This window comes from Saccopteryx leptura, chromosome 12, assembly GCF_036850995.1.
Source record: "Saccopteryx leptura isolate mSacLep1 chromosome 12, mSacLep1_pri_phased_curated, whole genome shotgun sequence".
NCBI classification, from domain to species: Eukaryota; Metazoa; Chordata; class Mammalia; order Chiroptera; family Emballonuridae; genus Saccopteryx; species Saccopteryx leptura.
This window is the reverse complement of record NC_089514.1, coordinates 25,909,027-25,915,756: the sequence shown is the minus strand read 5'-3', so window position 1 is coordinate 25,915,756 and position 6,730 is coordinate 25,909,027.

Sequence of the window (6,730 nt, the reverse complement as noted above, 5' to 3'; positions counted from 1 at the left end):
ACAATACAACTCAGCATATTTGGATATCACAAGAAATAAACCCAGATTTAAATTTTTAAAAATTGGTGTCCTTACATACCCAGGGTAAATTTCATAGCAATTTCTTAGTGAAAAAGCACTATTTAAACCCACTGTCTGTTGCATATGTCCCCAGTTGATTGCCAGTACAATTTGTATAGTTCTTATTCCATAGTGCATTCAATGATTCTAAACACAATGTCTTCTTAAAATCCTGATAGAACAATTCTCCCAGGCATATCTGCAACAATGACCTCTAAGTAATTACTACAGCCAAGTTCTAGTGCCATGAGTAGGAAAAAACAAAATATGTAGAACCTTCTCACAGATGCTTGTTTTTAACAAGGCTTATTTGTGTTTGGGTGTTCTACTTATCATGCATGCCCGATTTCTTGTAAAACTAAATCCTCATAGGAATGTCAAGGTTAGAAGTGAGGCTCTGTAATTTTCCATTCGTCACCAGGTACTAGATTCAAGCATGATTTCCTTTCAATTCCTTTACCTAGCTCGTGCCAAAGCCTATTCAAATGATCCCTGTGTTGTTTACTTTTGTATTGGTGACTCAGAGTATCGCTGCCAGGTGTTCTATGAGCTTTCCAAACTATTTCAATGAAAATAGGTTGGCCAATGTCACAGGAATGACTATATATATTAAGAAAAAGTACAAGTACATCGGCAAGCAAGGGGGGAGGGGAAGCACTTCCATGTAGATCATTAACCCTTAACACAGAAATAATAAAAGTAAAACATTGATGATATACTGTGTATTTACCACTAGCAGCGAAATAATGATTAAACACTAAAACATATAAAACTGAGACTGGAAGGTGATGAGCAAATCCCAAGCACAAAGCTGAGCAGGCGTGAAACCACAGCTGCAGGAAGAACAAGACAGGAAACACAGAAGAGCAAGGACTGTAGTGTCCTGGCGGAGTGTTTGCACTTCGATTCCATTTGAGGGCATCAGTGTCCTGATAAATAGCCATCCTAGCAAGCACTCAAGCCCGTATGCCCAGGGTCAGACACTGAGGGGCCAAAAGGTACAACAGATGTGACCAGATGAACAAAAGGGCTCGCTTGTATGGAATTATCAGCTCTGCAGGATACAACTCTCATTACTTCTTTCTAGCACCTGACAACATTCTCTAACTCCTTCTCTAGAATGACGTGCAAATGGCATGGTGCTATCATTGTTTTCAATCGGCTCTTTAAAGCCACTGTCAACTCTTGGTTTATAGGAGTCAATATCTGTAGTCTGTTTCAAAATTCTGGATATCACATATGCTTGTTTTCTTTCTCAGTCTCTGTCAAATAAGATACTAAAAACAAATCAGAAAGCCACTAACAGTAAATATGAAAGAGAATTTAAGTTAGGATATATAGTATACAATGATTTTGTATTAAATTTAAAAGTTTCATCCAAATTATTTATGATCAGATTGGGCCAGGTGGACAAGAGAAAATGCATCTATTCAAATAGAGTCAAAGTGTCAACTCCTATTTATTATTCACCTTCATTATTTTACTTTTCATGAAAGTAACTTCTGTCAAATTCATAGTACAAAATGTTAACATTTATTTCAAACCCAACACGTTCCCCTATTTCATGGAGCAGCATTCAGAGATAGTGCAATGAAAGAGAAAGAGACACAGGCACAGAGGAGGCGTTAGAGTCCATGCAGGTGCTGAAGGGCAGAAGTGGCAATAGGTTCAAAATCCAGGAAAACAGTTCGGGCAACAGAGATAAGAAAATGAAGCAGAGACTGGGCTACAGGACTCAGACAAAGGCAAAGCTTCTCTATAAAAGGAATTTAGAGCCCCACTGTGAATACCAGTGGGAATGATAGGATATCATCATCAAATATGGCCCCAAACAAAGAAACTGAATTTATGACCTATTGTTGCAGGGGGGAAAATATGAAGTACTGAGTGTCAGTAACTAATGAAAAGCCAAGCCAACCAGGAACCTCAGTATAGAGGATGACATTATGAAAAGTTTATCTAATACTTTTTCTTTAAGTATAAATATTTGTTTTAGTTTTCTTTTTTTTAAGTGACAGAAGGGAAGATAGACAAACTCCTGCATGTGCCCTGACCAGGATCCACCTGGCAACCCCCATCTTGGGCCAGTGCTCTGCCCATTGGAGCCATGCTTACAACTGAGCTATATTTAGCACCTTAGGCATTGGCTCCATGGAGCCATCTTCAGCACCTGGGGCCAATGTCCTCGAATCAAGCCATGGCTGTGGGAGAAGAGAGAAAGAGAGAATGGGCAAGGGGAGGGTTCACTTCCACTATGTGCTCTGACCAGGAATCGAACCTGAGACAGCTACACGCAGGGTTGATGCTCTAACACTGAGCCAACCAGCCAGGGCTAGATAATGTTTTTAATTGAAGTATAATTTGTATATAATAAAAAGATCATAAGTGTTTAGTTTAATGAGTTCAATGGGCAGTTGCATGAAAGCTTTTAACTATTGCCAAAAACATGATAAAAAACATTTATATATTTAAAAAAGAAAAAAAACATTTATACACCTCAGAGTGTTCCTTTATGCCACTTTTCTTGTCCATTTCTACCTCTACCTGAGGCAACCACTTTCCAATTTCTGTAACTATATATTAGTTTTGCATTTTCTTGAAATTCATGTAAATACAATCACACTGTAATTATATACATTTTTTTTTTATTTTTCTGAAGTGAGAAGCAGGGAGGCAGAGAGACAGACTCCCACATGCGCCTGACCCAGATCCACCTAGCAAGCACACTAGGGGGCGATGCTCTGCCCATCTGGGGCATTGCTTCATTGCAACTGTACCATTCCAGCGCCTGAGGCGGAGGCCATGGAGCCATCCTCAGCGCCCGGGCCAACTTTGCTCCAATGGAGCCTTGGCTGTGGGAGGGGAAGAGAGAGACAGAGAGAAAGGAGATGGGGAAGGGGTGGAGAAGCAGATGGGTGCTTCTCCTGTGTGCCCTGGCCAGGAATCGAACTCAGGACTTCCACACGCTGGGCCGATGCTCTACCACTGAGCCAACTGGCCAGGGCCTATATTTTTTTGCTTTAGATTCTTTTGTTCAAAATGTTCTTGCGATTCATCCATGTTGCTTTCATCAGTGGTTTTTTCCTGTTTATTGCTGAATAGTATTTCATACGAATTACACATTTGGTTTACCCTGCTGATAGATACTGGGGTTTGTTTGTCAGTCTCACTGGCTTTCTGTGCCTCGGCAGAATTCTCTCCATCCTGTTCCCCTGCCCCCAGCCGTCAGATGGCTGCTGCAGGAACTGACCAAGGCCTGGCGTCCTCAAAGCGATTGCTTCCAGCAATCCTGCCTCTCACATACACTTCTGAGCACTTAAAGCCTTTGAGACAGAGTTAGAGTGTGGGTGCAGAACACTCACTCTTTGACTGGAGCTCCAGGAGCCTGTAATCTATCATTTCAGCCCACACACAGCCACTAAACCTTTGGCTGGTCTCCCATTGACCTTTATGGTGCATTCATGTAGTAAAAGTTACTTGATGTACCATAAACAGTTCTGCAGGAAATGAAAGGAACTGTCATTCTCCTCTCTCATAGGAAGCTCTCCTTACCTTTGGATTTAAGTTTGTGTTCTCAGCTCTCTGATAAGTTTTTTAAATGAGTTTTAAAAGTCTACTCTGGCTTGTGCTTATTGTGAACTGAAGTACAAGTACATTGACAATTGTAACTTTATAAATCCTGATTGAATACTTTATTTTTATTTTATAATCCTTTCCAAATACCTTCTCCAGGGTTTCTGGACCTATTTCTTCTCTATTCAGTAGCAGTGATAAACTTTTAGTAAAAGACTGAAAATACTCCTTCTTTTCTCTCCTATCCACTTACCTTTATTCTCCCTTTCATTAGTGCAGTAAAAAGCTATTTCATACCCTTGTGACTCTTCCATCTGGCCTTGTTTCTTACTCCCCAGGTCTCTCATCTGGTCATGCTTTCCCTTTTCTCTAAGCACAGTTGGCTCTCCCTGTACTTTGAAAACATTTTTGACCTTTGATAGAAACACATAAGTAGAACATGCCTTAAAGGCCCTTGGCTTATTATTGAACTCTATTCTTGGATTAGCACCTACCATAGGTGTAGTGCTCAAACATTTTGTCTAGATCCTTAACTTGCATTACATTCCCTGTTTGCTTAAGGCTTTGTTTGTTTGTTTGTTTGTTTTATACAGGGACAGAGATAGAGTCAGAGAGAAGGATAGATAGGAACAGACAGACAAGAACAGAGAGAGATGAGAAGCATCAATCATCAGTTTTTCGTTGCGACACCTTAGTTGTTCATTGATTGCTTTCTCATATGTGCCTTAACTGAGAATGCTGTTCTGGTTATTTTCATACATTACATTAAAACACAAATCCAGGAGATACTAATTAAGATACAAATATTAGGAGAACATATTACTTAAATCCTGAATAATTTTCAATTTACAAAATGTATTGGGACATATTTTTAATATAGTGAGCGTCATCTATTCTTTGACTACCCCTGGTTATTACTAATCTAATGATCACTTTGATCTACCAGCTATCTCACTGATCCCACTCCACCAGTTCATTAGGGAATAAAATATATAAAACAAATGACAACATTTCAAATTATGCAGCCCTACTCCTCAGCTACATCACTGATGTTGTTCAAGCTTAAAAACTGCTTTCTCTAAATTTCATATTTAACTACTTCCACCATCCCTCAGGAAATATTTATAACTCTAATAACCAAATCCTGCCAATTCTCTTTTCTAATTATTCTTACCTATTCACCTTCTGTCCCCCAGGAACCATTGCTTCAGTCCTGGAGCTTTCTCATATTTCTTATCTGGTCTCTCAGCCTCCAGAATCCCTCCCACCCATTCCCCATTCATTTTCAGCAACACTTCCAGAATGACCTTTTTAAAATGCATATGTTACCCTAATGATTAGCGTTAAGTCATAATTTCTTCACTTAATGGACAGGATCCTTCGTGACTAATTTTCTTCCTCAGTTTTCAGCCTAATTTCATTTCCTATTCTGTTCTTGTATGTAGACTCAGCTTCAGTCATACAGATGTTTATAGCTAAATACACCATATTCTTTCACTACACAAAGCTTGTGCACGTGTTCTTTTCTTGCCTGCAACTCCATTTCTAGCCTTACTTGGCCAGCTCCTCAAGTGTCTCCTATTCCAGAAAGTCTTTCCTAATCACTAAGTCTGGAATCAAGGGCCATTTCTCTATGCCTCCTGTACAAATCCTTATCATAGCACTTATCACATTATGTTGTGATTATTTGCTTAACTGTCTTCCCCACTAGGTTTTAAGTAATATTGCTTAATTTGATTCCATCAAAAGTAGGAACTTCTGCTCTTTGAAAAGCAGTTAAGAGAATGAAAAGACAGCCACAAACTGGGAGAAAATTCTTGCACATCAAATGTCCTATCCAGAATCAATGCCTGGATCCAGAATCCATTCTTGTATATAGAATTCATGCTTGTTATCCAGAATAAAAAAAACAAAAGTACAATAAAAATGGGCAAAATTTTGAACATACTTCATCAAAGATGCTACAGAATGAGAAATAAGCACTTAAAATATGGTCAACATCAGTAACCATTAGGGAAATGCAAAATAAAACCATAACAAACCACTACTCATCTATTAAAATGGTTAAAATTAAAAGAATAACTATTCAAGTGTTAGCAAAGGTGTGGTTCGGTGGAAACTCTTAAACACTGTTCGTAGGAATTTAAAATGATACAATCACTTGGGAAAACAGTTTGACAGTTATTCCCTGTATTTCATTTAACCTGCAAAACAGCTCTGTATTGTTGCCATTTTCTAAATGAGATCATCTAGCCCGAGATGGTGGCAACAGTAGCTCAAGTCACAGCAGTGAATTGCAGCGCTGAGATTTAAGCCAGGGTATCACACTCCTGCTAACTAACGGGTGGTGGTGGAAATGAAAACAGCACCAGGTGTTAAACCAGTGGCGTCAGACTGGACCTGTGTTCAGCAACCTCAGTACTTGAGTTCTGGCTAGAGAAGAATCCAGAACCACTTGACCTGTGGTGTGGCGCAGTGGATTGGGCCTTGGAATGCTGAGGTTCCTGGTTTGAAACCTGCTCCTCCCATACCCCCTTTGTCTCTCTTGCTCCTCTTTCTAAAAATCAATAAATAAAATCTTAAAAAAAAAAAAAAAAAAGGAATTCAGAACCAAGACTCAAACAGTAACAGAAAGTTTATTTAGAAAGTCACAGAGGTAGAAGTAAGCTGTAGAAGAGACGGGATCAGAAAACAACTTAAAGAGGCAAAAGACGAGGCCCTTGGAGCTTAGGAGAGAGGAGGGTAAAGGTAAGGCTCCGGGGGGGAGAGAAAGAGGGCGAGGGGAAAGGCACAGGTGTGCTCTCAAAGGGTGGGCAGCTGCTTCCCCAATCTAAAGGCTTTGAAGGGTGGAGGCTTTAGGGGAGGTCCCAGGGGAGAATCCAATAGAATATTCAGCAGGGTTCTAGGGCCAGTATGTCCTTTCAGGGTCATGGTCTCCACTGACACTGGGTCTTTGGTTCTGAGCTGGTGTCACGTGTCCGGTTTCCCTGCTTTTCCAGGCCTGGAGCTGAAACATAACTGAGGCCTAGATCAGGGGTCCCCAAACTACGGCCCGCGGGCCACATGGGGCCCCCTGAGGCCATTTATCCGGTCCCGC